Below are 21,739 nucleotides of genomic sequence, written 5' to 3'. Positions count from 1 at the left end.
AATATATTTCAAAGACAGATTTACATGTTCAGGATATTTTTCACCTGCTAAATATTGATGTTTGTGATTTTCTGTTGGCACACCAACAAACCAGGGAACTGCCTTCTCTCATCCTCATGCCCCTGGCCCCATAAGACTGACTTGTATGAGGGTAAAGAGACCCACATTCACATTGGGAACATTTTCATTGTCATCTGGTTAATCATAACCACCTGTCAGCCTTATTCTGTTTATCTACAAATTATATACATGGTGTTCTTGGCTGACATGACATTTTCTGGAGTATGACACCCCTGGAAACACTTTTGACAGGTGGATAAACTACTTCTGATTTGCACAAAATCATCAGTGGCACCAGAAAACAGATTAAGTGAAAGGAAGGGATGTCAGAGTGATTATTTTAAGCAAAAGGAAGGAGGTTCTATCTTCATAATTATTTACCGGGCCAGAGAGAAATGTTGTACTGAAGAAAGTACAGGGATGTGGGTGTTTCATCAAATTAAAGGTGTGTGTGTGGGGGAATTATCCTTCTCTGTTGCAGTTGGCCAAGCACTTCTCTTCTGAAAATGAAAAGTGGCAGAGAACACGGGGAAAATTAATGAGAAATCTCAGAGGGTCTAGAGAAATTTCAAAGCTTCAGAAAATATTATGAACCACCACAAATTGTTGAATTGTGATTAAATGAGGACGAGGCCTAGTATAGCAAAAAATATCATTTCATTTTGATGTAGTGCCTTTCATAACCAAGGTTTCTAATAGGAAAACAATGAATGCCTCTTCAGACTGCTTCTGCAGAGAAGACTGTTGGGAAATGGTAACAGACATTCCAGGGAGAGTACCTACTCCCCATATATCCTGAAGATACTAGCACTAATTTTAGTAAAAGAGAAAGGTTGTCTAAGACACAGATGAATGTTTGATCCAATAAGAAGAGAGCAGGGATCAAGGAACAGGGAAAGAGCCAGAATGATTCAATTAATGAGTCAGAAGCTCTGAGTGACAGGTAGTTCTCAAACATTATACTGGGATTTGCAGATTCAAAATTTAATCAAACCCACAAAAATATATCAAATTAGTGACCAAAAGAAGTATCAAATAAGTAGTAGCAACTGAACTAAGTCTTGGAAATGACCTGAAATTCTACTAGGAAAAAGTGAAGAGCCATGGGAGACAGTATGTGCAAAGGTAAAAAATGGAATATGATATTCAGGGAACAGTATCATTGCTCAGTTTCATTAGGACATAGGAGTAGAAGTAATAGTAATAATAGTAGTAGTGGTAGTAGTGGTAGTGGTGGTGGTGAGGCTGGGACTGGTAATAGTGTTCATGGTGGAGGTAGATGCAACAGCAATTTTTACTACTACTACTACTTCTACTACTATTCCTTCTCCTGTCTCCTCCTCCAAATATTTAGTATTTATATGATGCTTTAAGATTTGAAAAGTACTTCACATATGTTACTTATTCCATCCTCAAAACAGTCTTGTGAGGAAGGTGCTAATATTACTTTCATTTGACATTTGAGGCAACAGATTGTGAGTATAGTGAATTGTTCAAAGTCAAATAACTAATAAGTGTCTGAGGCAGAATTCTAAGGGCCTTTCCTGTCTAAAGATCCTATGCTCTGCTCTATCCTTTGTGGCATCTCTCTCTGCCTAGAACAGAGTATGAGGGGGAGATGATGTAACATGAGGCTAGAATGATAGACTGAAGATGGATTGTGGAAGCCTTTGTGACATCACAGACATTTATAATATCCTACAAATAACCATTGTGCACCACTGAAATGTCTTGAGCAGAGGAATGATAAAGTTTGAACTATGCTACATGGATGTCAATTTGTTTACTGTGTTGATGGAAAGAAGAGGGGGAGAGACCGGAGGAAGGAAAACAAATTAGGGGGTTATTGCTATAGTCCAGGCATTCAAATAGTGATGAACTAAGATGGTAGTCAAGTTAGGGTTGGATCTGTTGACTAAGAAAAGTCAAATGCCTGGCACTCCAGGCATTACAGTGATTCCCTGCCTGTTCCATGTATTGTATTTCACCCTTTTCTACATGCCCAACTGGACAGACCTACAACCCAAACATACTGGGTGATTTCTTTTCCTTGCTGTCTTTGCTCAAACTTATACCTAGAATTTTTTCCATTCTTATAACTTCTTGAATTTTAACCCATTCTTTAATCCTTAGTTTAAATATCTCTCCTAGGAAGCCTTCTCTGATGATCCTGAATGATTATTACCTTCTTGTCAGAACTTTGAAAAAGATTTTGTTTTGAATCACCCTGGCACATTTACAATGAAATAAATGGTACTGGTGCTTTTCTCTTTCCCTATAAACTCAAGGAGATCAGGGACTGTGTCTAATCTAGTTGAGTGTCTTTCTTAGTATCGAACACAATGTTCTCCTCATCATGATACATTTCTAAAGAACTCAAAAGTATGACATAGGAAGATTAGATGAATGAATTGGGGATAATTAGGTTAATGAAGAGAAGATTTGGGAGAGTAGAGCATGACATCCATCTTTCAATCTCTGAAGGACTATCAGATAGAAGAGGAATTATTTTTCTTCTTGGCCCCCAAGAGCAGAACTAAGAATAATGGGGTGAAAATTGCAGTGAGGAAAATGAATGCCTAACATGAGCATAATTAATAATAATTATAATCATTAAGGCTACCCATTAGTGTCATGGACTACTTCAGAAAGTGGTAGACCCTTAGAGGTTTTTAGGTAAAATAGACTTACAAGTCACTTGTAAGGTAGGTTGTTCAGGGAAGTCCTCTCCATTACAGGTGGACTAGGTAACCACTGAGGTCTTCTTTATTGCTTTCATTTGTTTTAATTATCTCCATTTAGTTCAATGACCATTAATGGTGAAGCAACACAGAAACAGGAGTGGATCAATTATGTTTGATGATTAGAAATCTCTTCTCCATCAAGTACAATGATTAGGAATAAAAGGCACATTTTGAGGAAGCAGTGTAGGGTGGGGGTACATTTGGTTCCATCATTAGGAAATGAATCCCTTATCCACCAATACCTATGACCTTTTAGACTGAAACACTCATGTTTATGTTGGAAAGGGATCTATCAGAAGACAGGAGGCAAAAAGCAGATTATTTTGAACCCAGAAGTTTCCTGTTGGGATTTGTTCCTGCTATAAACTCTGGGGAATTAAGAAACTATTGTTCTAACCTGGCAATATATTTAATTACATTTATCACCTTAAGCAAGTCATCTCACATCTTTATGACTCACTTCCTCATCTGTAAACTAAGAATGATAATGGCAATATATGCAATGATCTCATTTAAAATATCTAAGAAAACACATCAAGCAAAATACATAGGGACAGTGCCAAAGTGAAGCACATTACAAGAGGGTGAAACAAAATGGTAAGAAGACTTAAAAATACACCACATGAGTTTCATTCAAGGAACTGGAGATATTTAGCCTGAACAAAGTGAGCTATAGGGAAAGGAGTAAAGGGATTATAGTTATGTCCAAATATTTTAAAAGTTGTCATAGGATTAGATTTATTTGACCTGGCTCCTAGAGTGAAGAACTGAAAAGAATGAATAGACATTGCAAAGAGGAAGACTTTAACTCAAAATGAGGAAGACTTTAACTCAAAATAAAGAAATTACTAATGATTAGAGAAGTTACATTATGCAGTCGGATTCCTCATGATGTAACTAGTTCTATGTCACTGGAGGACTTCAAATAGAAGGTAGAAGATCATTTGACACGGATATTTTAATGGTTAGATTCTCTCTAAATTCTCCCTTAAACTCTGATTCTTTGACGTTCTGATACAATTTTTAAGAATATTATCTATCTCTACAGTTACTTCGAATAATATTATGCATAAAAAGTCAGTTTAAAATTAATTTGGAGCGGCAGCTGTGCTTGCTATTTCTTCCCTTGTCTTAGCTCCATTCTCTACCTCCCCACTAGCAGCTATTACAATGCCTGGCCTTGAGCTCCCACTGGATGGAGCTCCACAGGAGCCAGCATTTAGCCTCAGAGAAGACATCGACCACATCAGATTCTTTATGTGAACAATAAATGAGGGGCAATTGCCCATTATCACACAAACACCGGGAGGACAAAGAATACTTTATGAGCTTTGCTTTGTTCTTCTGTCATAATGTTTTTTCCTTCTGCAAAGGCCATTCAGTTGCATAACGATTAGTGATTATATAACCAATAATGAAGCTTATTAAGATAATGGCCGTGTAGTGGAAAGAACATTAGATGATGTTTGAATCTGGCCTCTGACACTGAATGAACTGAGTGGCCAAGAGGAAGTCATTTAACCTTTCCTTGCCTCAGTTCCCTCAACTGTGAGAGAATGAGAAACAAATGAGAAAATGCATCATACGATCATGAAATTAGTACTGGAAGGCAATCTGGAGGCCTTCTAGTTCAAAACCTTGTATTACAGATGAGGAAAAAAAAGAGACCAGGTCTTGTCTTATGGTTGAAATTTCAATTCAGCTTTTCTGGCTTTAAATTCAGTGTTTGTTGCTGTTTTTTTTTTCTTTTCACTCACTACCTTAAAAATATTGTCATGTAATTAAATATCATTAAGTTAGCTAGTGACTGGGTTTGGAGTCAGGAAGATCTGAGTTTAAATTCAACCCGTAGATACTAGCTATCTGACCTTGGGTAAATCGCTTCAACTCTGGATGTATCAGCTTACCTGGAAAATGGGGGTGATGATAATAACAATACATACTTTTTAGGGTTATGGTGAGGATCAAATGAGATACTGGCAAAGCTTTTAACACAATGGATGGCAGGTAGTAGGAATTTTATACATGTTAGTTACTGCTATTAGTGTTGTTATGCAAAAAATAAGGAGCAAATGATAAAAAGAGACATTTTAAATTAACTGCACTGATATTTAATTTCATATTTTATTTTGATTGGTATAATAGTTTATACTTGTGGAATAATAATTCTGGGTTTGGAAATAGAAGTCCAGGGATCTAGCAGGAGAATATTGTACACATTAACAACAACATTGGACACAACTCCTCTCAAGTGTTCAATGATCAAAGATAACCCTGAGGTGCCTGATATAGAAAAATGACAGCCACATAGAAAGAAATAAAAAACAAAAAAATTGAGTCTGAGCATATTATTATGTTCATTTTTTAAAACTTCTTTTATGTTTTTTCTTTCTTTCTCATGGTTTTTTCCCCTTAGTTATAATTCCTCCTTCGCAACATGACTAATATGGAAATAAATTAAATATGATTCTACATGTACAACTTTTACCAGATTATTTGCTACCATGGGAAGGGAGAGGGAATGGAGGGTGGTAGCAAAATGTGGAACTCATAAACTGGCAAATGGATAAATGTTGAAAACCACCTTTGCATGTAATTTGGAGAAAATAAAATAACAATAAAAAAAGAAGTTAGGGGTTCTGGTTCTGTTTCTGGCAGCTGCTAACTTGAACCTCTGGTAAACTTCAACTCTTAATAGTAGCAGCTTCCCATCTTTAAAATGAGGAGGAGAAGACATCCATTATTTTTATTACAAATTGCTAGGAGTTAAACACTTTATAAACCCAACAGTATTATGTAAAAATTAGAAGACTATTAAGTCACATTTATAGGATGATTTAAGACTTACGATGTTATAATGAAAGTTTGGCTCTTGACCTAGATCAGTGATTCTTAAATTTTTATATGCAATGGACCACTTTGGTGGTCCCCAAGGAAATGGCCAGAGGAAATGACCCAAATGATTCCTTGGGGCTTAGGTTAAGGATCACTAAGTTAGATGAGCTTTTTTTTTATTCCACACTGACACTGTGATTCAAATATTCACTAACCCTGAACAAATTCTTGCATAAATTTCTGCTTCTATGACTCATGACAATGTGGAAGTGACCCTGATTTCAAGATTGTTGGTCTGTAGAATTCATTGGTCAGTCAACAAGAATCTTAAGCATCCTGTTATAAATCAGAGAGATAGCTAGAAGGTACAGGGGATAGAGAACTGACCTTGGAATCAGGAGGACCTGAGTTCAAATCCAGCCTCAGACACATGCCACTTACTGTGTGACCTTGGGCAAGTCACTTAAACCTGTTTACCTTGTATCCAGGACCATCTCCAGTCATCTTGATTCATGTCCGGCTGCTGGATGCAGTTGGCTCTAGAAGAGAAAGTGAGACTAGTGACTTAGCACAGAACCCTCTCACTCAAATCCAATTCATATGCTTGTCATGGTATGAACTCCCTGATTTCCTGGTCTTTTGTTGAGAATGAAAAACAAACATCATTATCAACATCATTATCAATATCAGGAATTGTTCTAAGTGCTGAGGTTACAAAAATAAACAAATCAGACAATGAAACAGTTCCTGCTCTCAAAAAATCCACAGTTTAATAGAAGAGATAATGTTCAAATAAATATGAACAAATAAGATATATACAGGATAAATTGAAAGTAATCACAGAGGGAAAGTACTAGCATTAGGTAAGGGCTTTATGCAGAAGCTGGAATCATGGTTGGGTTTTGAACAAAGCTAGGAGATAGAGATGAAAAAGGAGAACTTCTCAGGTACGGGGTGGGGGTGGGGGACAGCCAGTAAAAACATAGACTATCAGGCGATGAAAGACTGTTTTCTATTTTTGACAAGTTCCATGTTCTAGAAAACCTCATCAATGGACTTGGTAGTAGACTGATTTTGCCTCATGGGATAGATAAGCAGAAAAAAGGGGCATCACCAGCTAGCTGATTTTTTACCGATTATCAGTCAAGGCAAACTCTAACTCAAAGAATAGTGCCCAATCTTATCTGGCCCCTTTTTGCTTCTGTAGTGGTTAAGTTAGGGGGTCACAGAAAGCTGAGTAAAAAACACTAAAAATCACACAATATTTAAACTTTATAAATATTAACTTATATGTTGATACTTTACATGTTCCTTTTCAAATAAGTGTATACACTCCTAAAGGATTCAAATTTTATCACTCGAAGCTAAATGGAAGGATGGTTCATAGGTTTTTCCCTGGAGAAGCAGATAAAAGATTTGGCAGAGTTGGTTTCTATCTTATTACCAAAGGCAACAAGAAATGGGTTTTCATGAGGCATTGAGTTGTCTCCTATTGCAATGCTAATAAGTATTTGCAAAGCTATAAGGAAAATAATTACAGCTTATGTACAGGATCTGTTGCAAAGGATGATAAGGTAGAGTATTTCTACTAAGAACTCAAAAAGATCCTCCAAATTAAATATATACATATTAGGTTACCTCAATGCAAATGAAGGTCTAGGGATAAAATATGGCAAAGAATATGCTAGAAAATTTAAGGATTATAAATGAGAAAGACAAGAGGCCTGCAAACTAAGCATGCTTATATGTCAGAGAGTTTTTTTTGGAAAAAAATAATTAGGCATTGAAAATGGTAAGTAAAATTAAATATTTGAACCCTGTGCATCTTATGTCTCCTATCTCTCAGCCACATTTTGGTCACATAACCAGTTCATTTTTTTCATTTAATAATGGCATTCATTATTCCACTTTTTGAAAGTTTCTTCTTTGCTATCTGTTGCAACCTACTTTTAATATTTTTGCACCTTTTACATTGTTGTATCTTTATTGCCCTTGTTTTTTAATTCTTAGCTACTCTTATATTCCATGTCTAGTAGTCATATGGCAACACTGAAATATTATTGATACAAAAAGAAATAGTTCTTTGCTTTTGAGAGAAGCTTGGATCCATAAGAAGAGTTTTGAAATTTCCTGAAGCCAATTCACCCTGATGTTTTCTTCTGGACCGAACTGCATTTCTACTGTCTGTCCTAAATATACACATTTATGGAAAGTCCCCCAGTTTATTTATATGCCTGCATGTCATAATTTAGACAACAGACATTCTTCATCTTTTGATTTTTCCTGAATCTAAACTATTTTTAGTAGTTATATAGATCTTTTCCACAAGACTCTATAATATTTTAGAGTGTGATGCTATCAACATATCATCACAAATAGGACTAGAAGATGTTACCATTCTTTTTTTTGTTTTTTTGGCAAGAAAATGGGGTTAAGTGATTTGCCCAAAGCTACACAGCTAGGAATTTTTAAGTGTCTGAGACCAGATTTGAACTCAGGTACTCCTGACTCCAGGGCCAGTGTTCTATCCACTGTACCACCTAGCAGTCCCTGATGTTACCACTCTTAAGAGAACGCCTCTTCAACTTGATCACTGTGTGGTATTTCTTTTACCTCTATGGTGAACTTTTTAGGTAAGCATTAGTTCTCCCTGTTCCATACCTTGTCTGATATAATCAGAAAATCCTAGAACAAAGTTAATTTTATTATTTCATCTTCAAAATTTCTTAAGGATTTTGATGTTTGGAATAAAATAACTTATTCAATAAAAATTTTAAGATAGGGGTCTTGAATTTTTTTATGTAACGGACCACTCTGGTACTTTAGTGAAACCTATAGACTTCTTAGAATAAATTTTTAAAATTATTTAAATTCATAAATTATTTAAATTCATAAAATAAAATACAACACAGAGAAGAAATCAAAGATTAATAAAAATAACTATTTATTCTTTCCCAATCATATTCACAAAACCACCAAAATATAGCAAAGAACTCCTTGAGGGTATATGGACTGTGAGTTAAGAACCCATACTTTAAGGTACATTTTGTTCTACTAAATCAAATGTCCTCTGCTATTTTGCTTTGTTCATAATAAAAATAATCAAGTCAGTAGAATTTTTGAGTCAGCTGTGTTATAGTAAAGAAATGGTCTGCTCTGGAAAATCACTTTATGCTACATGTAATAGCATAAAAATGAAATCAAATATGGTTTAACAGACAATAAACAATATGTTGCTGATGTGACAGCCATCCTTAAATTTGTTGTCTGTGTATAATTAGATGACCAATGTATTAGAGAAAGAAAAAATTATATAAAACTCAAAGGATTTTTTTCACCATAAATCAATGTCGAGGTCTCTAGTCAAACATTTGAAGATTTCATTTTTTTTTCTCTTAAAAAATTAGGATCTTAATTTTCCTTCTCTAACTCTGTCATCTCTTTTTTTCTCCCTCAGAAGAAATTAACTCGATCATCTACAGATAATAGAATAAAAGAATGTCAGAAGAGGAAAGGAGCCCATGGGCTAATAAGTTTAACCCAAACTTGAACAGAGCTTCCTTTCACCATATCCTTAGCAAGTGAACATTCAAAGTTCTCTTGAAGATATCTAACAAAAGATAGCTTAATACTTTTAGTGGCTCCTGATTCCACTTTTGGATGGATCAAATTGTTAGAAAGATTTTTCTTTTCCATATAAGACCTGAAATCTGGTTCTTTGTAATACTGAAGCACTGCACTTAGTTCTTCCTTCTTGAGCAAAGTTGAACAAATCTGATTTGGACTCCACATGGCAGGATTTCAGCTACTTCAAGTCTATTCATTTCTGAAAGGGAATTTTTTTCTTTTTTAATTTTCTTCTGTTCCACCAATTCTTCTATTTCCAAAATCTTTAAAAGATGACTTTACCCATAAATCACAACTCTTGGGTCTTTAAGTTCATGAAAATGAAGTTAGTTTAGGTTTGGTATTTTATATCATTGCTGGCAGTTAAGCACCATCTTGTCTCCTTATTTATCTCAACCATAAAGTCCCTTCTAGTTGCTTTTTTAAAAAAATTTATCTTTCTCTGTCAAAAGATCAGTGGAAGCATTGCTCAGTTTAGTGTTTTCACTCTCATTCATTATCATTCTGTGATTTACTGCAAACAGTACTGTTTGCAGGACTGTTGTAGGAATCCACAATTTGTAGCTGCAAAAACAACTCACACCCAGCTCATATCCTGCTTTTACCAAACCTATCACAAAGTAAAGTATAAACTTCCTCCTATACCACTGAAGTGACTTATATCAGTACTTAACAAGTATGATAACAACTGTGTATCCTTGAGCCCCCTCAAAGGCTCTAATATCCTTTTAGTTCAATGGGGTTTATTCATTCCCAAAGTCATATTATACTTTCCCTTATCACTTGCTTCACTGGAGGCTGGATCTGATTTCATTCTGTTCTAGTGATATAAAATGAAAATCAAATATTTTGCTAAAATAGCAAAATTATGGAAATATTGAATGGCTTACCTCAAATCTGTGATGTTAAGCAATCGCTATTTCCATGAACCTTCCTATTTGTGTGTGTGTGTGCGTGTGTGTGTGTGTAAATGACAGACAGAAATAATCCACACTGTGACCATATATGCTAGTGAACTTTGAGCCAAAGCATCTTCCATCAATCCTCCCAATCATCCAAATGGTTTCATTTTCCCCCATCCTTACCCCCACTACTGATTAGCTTATCTTAGAAGCATTAAAAGAAGGGATTGTGCTTCTGAAGTCTGTGATTTACCTCAAGGGAAAGTGAATGGAAGAAAAGAATAAGTGATTCTACTTTGCATCAGCAAACCCCTTTGGAAAATAAGAATTTTTAAAAGAAACTGCTATTTTAGTAGCTCTCCATTCTGGTCTTTTTCCAGCGCTTTGCCACACTGGTCTCGCTGTTCTCCCTTCACTGCCACTACAAGTTTGTGCCTTTACTCCCACAGAAAACACACCTGGAAATGAAAGGCTTAGCATAGCAACCAATTACTTTCTGTCACCAACATAGCCTATACAGTGCTTGAGTAGAGAAGGTGGCCAACTATTTCTCTTTCCCCCTTCTCTGGTAACCAGACCAAAGAAATCATGAACCCAAAGTCAAATTGAAGAAACATAAAAGAACAGAAAGCTCCAGGGATTTCGGTCCCTGCAGGCTTGCATACAATTTTCTGTAAGTCCCAATGTCTTAATCTTCTATTTCTCTCTGTTAGATTTCTGGAAGAGGAGAGGGATGATGCGCTTGCTATAACGAATAGTTGAAATTATCAGTTTTCCTTTTGTTTTAAATCTACAGCAAGGAAAAAAAGGCATGGATTTTGTGAAAGTAATTTTAGGTTTTGGAAAGTCTTTCTTTCTTTTCTTTCTTCCCCTCCCTTTCCTCCCTTTCCCTTCTAGTCCAATTCCCTTTTAGAAAATGAATGGATCCCTTTCCTTCCTTCCCTTCTCGTTCCTTGTGGAATATAAATTTTGTAAAGTGGACAATAATACTAATAATTAGTAATGATAGCATTTCTATAGAAATATTATTATTGTTTTAAATTTGTAAACTCCTGTCTATTTTATACATGTAGCCTGTTACCATTCTCATCATTATTATTATAATTACTACTGATGATGCTGATGCTGACGATTTGATAATAATCTCAGGTAGACATGTGGGACAGTGGATAAAGTAGTGGATTTTAGAGTCATGAAGTTTTAATTCAAATTCTGTAAAAGACATTAGTTGATGATCGTGAATAAGTCACAATTTCTTTCAGCCTCTGTTTGATTGTAAAATGGAGATAATACTGGCTACTTTTATAGACTTGTGGTGAAAAGATCATGAAAGAAATATGCAAAGTTCTATGAAAATCCAAAGCACTGTAGAAAATTTAGTTATTAATATTATTATCAGTTATATTATTCTTAATGGCTAAAATTTCTACAAATATGACATCTAGGGAAGTGATATATCACTCTGTGTTTAGATCAAAATGTATTATATTTTTTCCATTGGATTTAGGGGAACCTTTTATTACTTTGCACATCCATTCTGTCAGAGAGTGAAAATATTAACATGGATTTCCTGTTTTTCTTTTATCAGCTGTTATAGCATCATTTTTCATATTTATGTCCTCTTAAAGAGGCTGAAATATAGCCAGCATATTTGCCAGTTTTAGGGGGATGGGGGAAACAAGAATGGAACAATAGAGCTGGAGTGGAGTGGGGGAAGGGGCAATGACAAATCTTTGGCCAGAGGATGGATTTCACTCAAGAACTCATTATGTTCTAATTGACAAGTGGGAATAGGCCCCCCTCTGGAATTATACTCAAGAGAACCAGAATATAAATGCAAATAATGAAACCATTATTAAGAGCAAAGGTATGCCTAGCATACATACATCCTTAACTCTTTGACTTTGAAATAGTCATTTCCTCTATTTAATTCCACTGCTATCATCTATAAAAGTAGGCTAAGTGAGCCCCTAAGATCCCTTAATGTTTTCATATTCTAAGCATTTGTACATTTTTCTCCCATTGAATCATATGTTCAGAAATGTGGAAGCCATTTGCAAAATAATCTGCTTCAAATACAGTCATTTTTCCCATTGTTCTCCTATAATGCCAGAGACTCCTTTTTTTCCCATTGGTCAAATGGAAATGACATTCTCTGTTTTCTCAGGGATGTCATCAGAAGAACCTAGGAACTGATTCTTAACTCTACAGTTTACTATAAGTTCTTGGGTGTCTTTGCTTTTCTTTAGCTGCAAATGTGTACACTTGTTAGCTGACCTGCTTTTTTAAAGTTTTGAAGTTCCAAGTTTGAAAGTTTGAAGAAATCGTATAATTAATCCAGCTCTCTAATTGTAGAAACTGAAGCCTGGAGAAATGGTATGACTTACGCTGAGTTCAAATAGCTGATTAATTGTCTAATTTCATGGATCCTTCCAGTTCTATCAGTTTGAGATTCTATGGAATGTCATTGGCATTGTTTCGATATGGAAATTTAAGGGAATCCACGAATGACAAATGCCATTACTATGATTTCAAGGAAAAGAGACTTTGTTTTTCAAGCCATGGCCATTACTCACACCACATGGGTAGTTAAGCACCAGAAATCAATGGCATTCTTATTTGGTTTGGGAAGAAAGCAAAAAGTAATTAAGCGGCCTATTTATATGCCATTCCATTAGAGCTATCGTATTTGGGTTCTGTTTTTTAATGCTGTTTTTCACTTTCTTTACCAGCAGGGGTGGGGTGTGCAGTGGAAGTTGTATGGCAAGTGAGAACAATAAACAGTAGGCATCAGTCAACCCATTGGACAATTAATGAGGTTCTTTGCAAAGAAACCAAGGTAGTCCCGGCTTCTTCACATATGGATTAACCAGGTTTGTCAATTTACAATGTGCAGAGATGGTGCCATGTGTCACTCTTGAAAGAGTCCCAGGGAGTGGTTAATGTGAAAACATGTGACAACAGAGAGATCAATCATCCTCTGGGAAAAGTAAGAGGGACCTTTTGGTATAAAAATCCAGGAAACCCAATAGCGTCCAGCCAGGCAGAAAGACAGCTTGGGACTGCTACCAACTGGGACTTTCTTAAAGAGATCTGCTATCTTCTTGTTTTCCTGCTGAGGAAATCTGTTGGTAGAACAGGGGGAAAAAATTGCTCAGGAAATGAGCTACTCCCACATAATGCTCTTATGCTAATGGTTGATTATAAAGGTTATTATCTAACTTGGAGGATTTGAGAAAAATCACCCCAAAGCTCTCTGGGTTAAACCAGTTACAAAATGTTATTTTTAACTTACTAAATAAGATTATACAATTTATAAGAAAAAGCACCAAATTTACAAAGAACATCAAGGTGTATGATTTTTTTTTTGTTTTATTGATGACTGTTTTTATACTCCAATTATTTTTTAATTTCACTTTTAGTGAACACAAATAAATTTTATTTCTTTTCTACCTCCCCAACTTATTAGCAATGAAATAAAATTAAATATGCAAAATGCTATAACAAATATGCGCAAACAAAACAAACTACTCCATTGACCATATGTAAAAATACTTATATCTTCACATTTGAGACCATCATCATCATTTTATCAGGTGGTGGGTAGGATGCACTATCATTCATTCTTTGGAGATAAAGTTGGTCATTATATGGATCTTAATTGTTAAATCTTTCAAAGTCATCTCATCTTTAAAATTTTATTATTATATACTTTATTAATTCACTTTTCCTTACTACTCCCTCAACTTTCTATCATCATGACAATGTGAATAACGAGAACAATCATTTAGCAGAAATCTACAGAAAGAGAGTACATATTTAATTCCACACCAAATTGCACATTGCCATATTGATCACTTCTCCTTGTCCCCTCCTTTTGAGAGAAGGAATTTATATTTCATCATCAGCTCTTTGGAACAGAAATTGGTCATTACATTTCATCAGATTTGAATTGCTTCTTAGTGATTTTTCTTTCCATTTACATTATTTAAATCTTTGTCAATGTTGTTCTACTGGTTCTGTTGAATTTACTCTGCATTAATTCATATCTCTCTATCTTCATTTGAATCTTCATATTCATTGTTTCTTACATGCATATATTGAATTTTCCCCTGTTATTCCCAAAAGATGAATTTCACTTTGTTTTCAGTTTTTTGCTATCACAAAAGTGCTGCTTTATGAATATTTTGTCATATATTGTACTTTTTTAAAAATTTCTTATCTCTTTTGGTTATGGGTCCACAAGGGGAATCGTTTGAATCAAAAGTCAAGAGTAATTTAATTACTTTTCAAAAATAAATAAAATAAATAGAAGAATAAATCCCAATTGTTTTTCAGGACTGGACTACTAAATTGAATGTGCTTCATCATTCAATATGTATTTGAATGATCTAATATATATATATATATATATATATGCATATAAATCCACTTTTTTAAATTAAAAAGCAATGAAAATCTCAATACATTAAATAACAAAAGAATAAGTATACTCAATATCATATTGACAACATTTGAATTGGTAAGTGTCCAAAATAGACATTTGTATTGTACAAATTCCTTACTGGCTCCTAGAGATCACTTATACTGAGACGGTGTGTATGTATGTTTTGTATAATATATATATGCTATGCATGTGCATATATACATATAGGTGTAATAGATGTGTGTGCTTAGGGATATGTGCTATTATGTATGTAAATGTATTTGTGCATCTGTGTAGAAATGTATGAACCAATTCAGAGTATCTCAGTATTTTAGAATTTATACATTAAAATTTTTTCTTTAAAAATCTTTCTAAAGCTTTTTTTTAGTTGGATAGTTTGTATTTACCAAAACACTTAGAACATAGCATACCCTTTTTTCTTTTTCTTTTTTAAAATCCACAAAATTGTTAATCATCAACCTTTTAGTTATCCTTGATCTTGGATAAAATTTCATGTTTAATTGGATAGAGTACTAGTTTTGGAATCTGGAAGCTTAAATTTCACCTATGACAAGTATTCTCTGAGGGACCTAGGGAAAAATAACTTAAACTCTCTGGTATTCCATCTCTTCATCAAAAAATGGAGCAGGAGTCTAGAGATAGCAGGGACCTCAGAAGTTAATGTAATCCATCTTCCTCATTTTTACAACTGAAGTAAATGAGACTCAGGAAGGCTAATGTCACAATATTAGGTAGCATCATTGACAGGATATTAACTTTGCTCCTATAATGGTAGAGGTCATGTTCTTTTGATTCTACTACTGTTCATACAGTATTAGCGTTAGATTCAAATAAGACAATTCATGTAAAGAATTTGGGTAACTTCACTATGCTATAATTGTTGGCTATTATTGTTGCTATTGTTATTTTAGAATTAAGTATATGTTGTTTCAAAAAAGTATTTCTTGAGCAATATCTAGAAATGAATTTATATGTGCATACATATATGTATACATATGTACCTGATATATAGGAATTTCTAGAGATGAGGATGTGTGTGTGTATGCATGGACATATAAACATGTATTTTATATACAATATATGTAGGTAAACACATGTATGTACATACACACACACACACACACATATATATATATATTTGGATATGTATTTATATACATGCATAATCCTCAGGAAAAGTCTGTATGTTTTTTTATTTGAAGAATTTATCTATCTCACTTCTACAGGAAATACCATGCCCATTGTACACAAGATGGATGAGCCATAATAATTAGGTAGTGACTGGGCCACCACCATAATCCTAACTGAAATTTAAATAGGATTTTTACATTTCAAGAGTGCTTCATATTCATTATCTCATTTGCAGATTTCATCCTGTTGATTGACTTTCTTTAGTTTGGTAAGCTGCTGAGTTTTTTGAGCATTCAAGCTTTCAAATGGTAAGATTATGAATATAGTTTTGCTTTTGTTTTCATTTGTTGAGGCCTTTTTTGCTTTTAATCAGTTTTTAAGTCAATTAAATAGGCCAAAATACAGCAGCAATATGGATAAGACTTCAGGATATATAGCTGTAGAATGTTTTGGATACAATTATTTTTGGTTCTGATGAATTTTTTTCTGACAATTCTGAAAATTTCCCAAGGCATCTCCAAAGAGATTTAAGATAATTTCACATACAATTTCCCAAACTCAACTTACTTTCTTACTTTGTCAAATTTGAATCTTCAAATTTAAGACCTATTAAATCCTCTAATCTTATTTTTCTTCTGGAACTAATTTTAGGGAGGATGTACTATTCCCCTTCAAACAGGACTACCTCTGTCAAATATAGTGGCCTCATAAGATATAAAGTTAGAAGGGTTCTGAGGCAGTTCCTCATTCTGCCTTCTGTAGGAAGATTTCCCTGATTCCAATAGCAAAAAGGATCTCAACATCTTTATTCTGCAATACTGATTCTTTTTCATGGAAGTGCCACATTATGTTACTTCCCTTACTAGGGCCTATCAGCTCCTGGAAGTAGAGACTATCTCATTTCTCTTTGTATTCCCTTCACTTGTCCAGCACACAGATTTGAACAATTTCATGAAGGAGTTATCTAAGAAATGAAGTCACTTTTCTCCAGAAGTAGGACCACAGGATTCAAAAATTTAGAGTTAAAGGTATTTTAGTGTCCATATAGTCAAATCACCCTTACTTTACTCATGAGTAAACTGAGGTGGAGTGGGGCAACTGACTAAGATAACAAAATAAGGTGCAAGGGCAAGATTTAAACCCAGGTTTTTTGACTTGATAGCCAGTGTTTATTCCTCTACATGATTTTTTCCAGAGTTTCAATCAACCTATTAAAATCCATTTCAAAAGATATTTCATCTAAGAAGTTCCCTCTAGGGGTGGCTAGGTGGCTCAGTGAATAGAGCACTGGCCTTGGAGTCAGGAGTACCTGGGTTCAAATCTGACCTCAGACACTTAATAATTACCTAGCCGTGTGGCCTTGGGTAAGCCACTTAACCCCATTGCCTTGAAAAACAAAACAAAACAAAAAAAGAAGTTCCCTCTAATTATCACTTTCTTTGACCTTCCACAGAACTTGCCACATGAACTATTTATTTGGAATCTAAAATATACCTAATTCTATTATCCAAGTGTATATGCATTATATTATATTTAGATTATATAAACCTTGGTGTGTGATTATGAAATAATGGAAAAATCAGTGACCTAGCCCAAGAGTCATGGAAGCTAAATCCTGTCATGTTTCTTCACAAATAACTTTCAAATTAAGGGTAGTATGTGTAGTTGAAAGAATATAGGATTGGGAGTCAAAAAAAAACCTAAGTCTAAATTCAAGCTATGCTACTTATTATTTGAATAGCAAATTCTCTTAACCACATTAATCCTCATTTTCCTCATCAGTAAAATAAAATCATTGATTCTCATATATTTCATTAGATATAGAACTAGAAGGTATATTTAGGGTCTGTCTACTCCACATTCTTAATTTGAAGAAATTTATACCTTCAGAACTAAAATTAGTCAAGGTTATCAGTAATTATCAGTAGTAGGAACAAATTCTTCTTATACAATAAATAGCCTTAGTTCTTTTTCGCCTACTGATATTCTAATGACATGATGTCAAGGCTTTTCAACATTACATCACCCTTGTCTGGCTTCTCACCAGATTTCAGTGTACTTTCTTGAATTTCTAATGTATTCTGGTAAAGATCATTATTTTTAGTACATCAGACATTATCCAGTTCAACTTATATCTGAATAGGAATCCTCTTTCAAACATTCATTCATTCATATATATATATGTATATATATATATGTGTTATATATGTATATATATGTATGTGTGTGTATGTGTGTATATATATATATATTAATACTCCATGTAGTACCAATAATTGACAATAAATAAATATTCTTTCATTGACAAAGGTATTCTAGAACCAAAGGTTGAAATTCTTAACAAAAGAGATGTCACCATGAACTCTAATTGAATGATCAGATCAGTTAATCAGTACTGAGTATCTACTATGTGCTATGTTATGTTCTAGGATGTGAAACTACAAAGACAAAAAAAAGATAAAAAACTATTCTTTCTCTCAAGGACTTTATCTTTTTTGGGTCACAACATATGCATTTTTTAAAATATCCAAATTAGATATACTTATAATAAATACAATATAAAAATACAATCACTAAATATAAGAAGTTATGGGTTAATTAATCAATATCTATCCATTAAGTATTTATCAAGTATCAGACATTGTACTGGGAGCTGGGAATACTAGTACAAAAAAATGAAACTGTTTATTTGAGAAGACAATAGAAGCTGACAAGACCTTGCAAAATTTTATGTACAAGGAAGTATGTGATCATCTTCTTGAAAAGCATAGAATTCTATGAGGATGAAGTGCAGTAGAGGAACATTCTGGGGATAAAGCATCATTTATATGAATATACAATTTATAAATTGGTTATCACATATGAAGAATAGAGAGAGTCAATTTGGTTTGGACAGAGGGTTCAAAAGGAAATCATCAGTTAGCTAGGTAGGAAAATTAGATTGGAGTAGGTTGTAAAGGACTTGAAAGAGGTATACAGGCAATAGAGAGTCATTGGAGCTTATTGAGCAGGGGAGTAACATCATAACTGCATGCAAGGAAAAAAATCACTTTGCTAGCTATGCAGAAAGGAGATTGGAGTGAGGGAATATGAACGTTAGGATATTGTTATCAAATCTCCATTTGATTTTTTGCTGTAATAAATCAGCCTTTTGTCAGAGTATTATCTTATAAGATATAAACCCACTGTTATAGGATCTGGAAAGATTAAAATATTATTCAGAGAACAGTAGCATTATGCCTCAACTGGCTTGTGGAGAGATGAATGATTGCCATACTCAACTCCAAGATCTTGAAAAGAATGGGCAATACTGGAAGAGACTTGATCTCTCAAAACACTGACTCAGAAATGAAACTCTTCAGCTTTCTAGGAAAGGTCTATAAATAAGACCATAAAGAGTTTCATTTTTTTAATACCTCAGAAGTTTTCAAATACAATACATACCTGAGATGAAATTCTCTTTACAACATTCATTGATCCATCCATCCATCCATCCATCCATCCATCCTTCATCCATCCATAAAATAATGAGGTTCCTTCTAACCTGGGGATTACTTAATGCCTCTGCTTTCTCAGAGAGAGTTTTGAGAACAGAATTGAAAATGCACTTTAAAATTCTAAATCTTTAGGATTTCCCAACTCCAAAGTCAGCCTTCTTTTCATACTGCATTCATTTCATCACAATTTTGATGACCTTGAACTGAGATTGTATGACAGAGTGAAAAACTACTGACTTTGGAGTCAAAGGACTGGAGTTCAAAGCTTATCTCTGGCATATTCTACCCATGTGTTGTTTTCACATATGACTTATTTTTTATGAGTCTTAGGTTCTTTATCTTAAATGAGGAGGTAGTACTAAATGACCTTTGGAGTTCCTTCTACTTCTAGAGATAGGATTCAATGATTTAATAGCATAAAACATAACTAACATTAAAATAATGATGCAAACCCTATCATTATCTATGTTAGGTACCACCTTAGAGGTAAAGTGGAAAAACACTAGTGGAGATTCCCAGATTCCCCCTTCTGATACTTCCTTGCTGTTTAGTCTTGGACAAATCAAAACTTGCATAAGTCTCCATTCCTGCATCTATGAAATGAGGAGGTTTGACTGGGTAACTTCTAAGGTTCCTTCCAGCTATGGATCAATGAATTTGGAATAGATGATCTCAAATGCCACTCTAAAATATAATCTTCTTTTAAAATCTCTAGTTTCTTTCTTATCAATCAATTTAAAAGTATTTATTAAGCTAATGGATTCAAAAAAGAAAGAGACTTTACTTTCAAAGAACTTATTTTTATCAGGGAGGCAACATTGTCACATAAATGTTTATACAAAATAAATATGAGGTAATTTGATGAGAAAAAAGAAGGTATGTACCCCTTCAATTTTTTTTCAAATTCAACATGATTCTTTCTGAGAATTTTAAGAATTGGTCATTTAACTATTTTTTCAAGATAAAATTACAAGTAGATCTTTTTTATCTATAATATTTACTACCTTTTAAAAGTGGATTTGCTTCTCAGATAACAATGATCTAATATTAGAATAAACCTTTATTGAGGTTTAGTAAATAGTAAAAAGAGCAGAATTATTGATCAGCATATTACTTAAATATAATCCATATTTTCCATTTGGTTCCCAATCATGACTTTAGACTTGTAACAATAAATATATTTTCTTTTTTTTAGTTTTTTTTCAAGGCAATGGGGTTAAGTGACTTGCCCAAGGCCACATAGCTAGGTAATTATTAAGTGTCTGAGGCCAGATTTGAGCTCAGGTACTCCTGACTCCAGGTTTGGTACTCTATGCATTGCGCCAGTTAGCTGCCCCAATAAGTCTATTTTCTACCATGGCAAGGAAATCTTAATATGGGTAAGATATCATTTCATCCATAGCAAGGAAATCTGTCTTCACCTTCATCTTCAGATGTTGCACCCATTTCTGGTTTTGTACTGAGGGTCATACCACCTGAGCATGAGCCATGAATTGATTTTATGGGCACATCTCAACTTAAAGCATCCCTTTAATATTAGATAAATGCTATGTAATCTTGAGATGTGTGGAATCCTAGGATTTAGAGTTAGTAGGGATTTTAAAGATCATCTATTTCAACCCTATCATTTTACAGATGAGAAAAATTCCTCAAAGTTAGACAGACAGTACATTTCAGAAGCATAATATGAATCCATCTCAATTGGATTCTAAATTGAATTCTTTTTGAACTAAAATTTATATTTCCTGGCAGAGAATATGTGATCTCAGTGGGACATTGTCCTTTCAATTCTATGAATTTGTGTTCTCTGGAACATCTATGACTATGACTCTGATTACAATTGAGAACTACCTAGAAACTACATGGGCAATAATAACTGGGAGGAAAGATATCAGTTTACTTTGTTGCAATGAGGCAAAGAATGATGGATTGTGAATTAGGGATCTTGGCTTCTAGTCATAAATTTCTCCAGTCAGAGAAATTTAGAGAGAGAGAGAGAGGGGACATTTTTGATCTTCTAGCCCAGAAGTGTCAAATATGAAACCCCTTGATTACATGGTGCCCCTAATGCTCCCAAGTTTACAGGAACTAGATTAAAATGTAATTGAGAAATATTTAACAAAATAAATATGAATATCATAAAAATAAGACAATGTTAAATTTTAAAACTGAGTCAATATGCAACCTTTGGAGATCACTATTGCTGATTACTGTCCCTTCCCCTATCCCCATACTAGTTTTAGTTTGACATCATTGATCTATCTGAACTCCTTCATTTTGCAGTTGAGGGAGCACAGGTCCAATGAAACTAGGTGTCTTGCACATGGTTACAAAACTAGTTAAGGGAAGAATTGAATTAGAATCCCAACATGTGATTTTGTAGGATTATCTCCAAGGTTTCTTCTCATCATGAAAACTATAATTCTATATCTAGCATCATTCTATTCATTATTATGAATAGTTGAATAATTAACACTGAAAATGGAGTCAAACAAA

This window comes from Macrotis lagotis, chromosome 3, assembly GCF_037893015.1.
Source record: "Macrotis lagotis isolate mMagLag1 chromosome 3, bilby.v1.9.chrom.fasta, whole genome shotgun sequence".
In the NCBI taxonomy this organism is placed as follows: domain Eukaryota; kingdom Metazoa; phylum Chordata; class Mammalia; order Peramelemorphia; family Peramelidae; genus Macrotis; species Macrotis lagotis.
The sequence above is the reverse complement of the archived record's forward strand: the minus strand, read 5'-3'. Positions refer to the sequence as shown.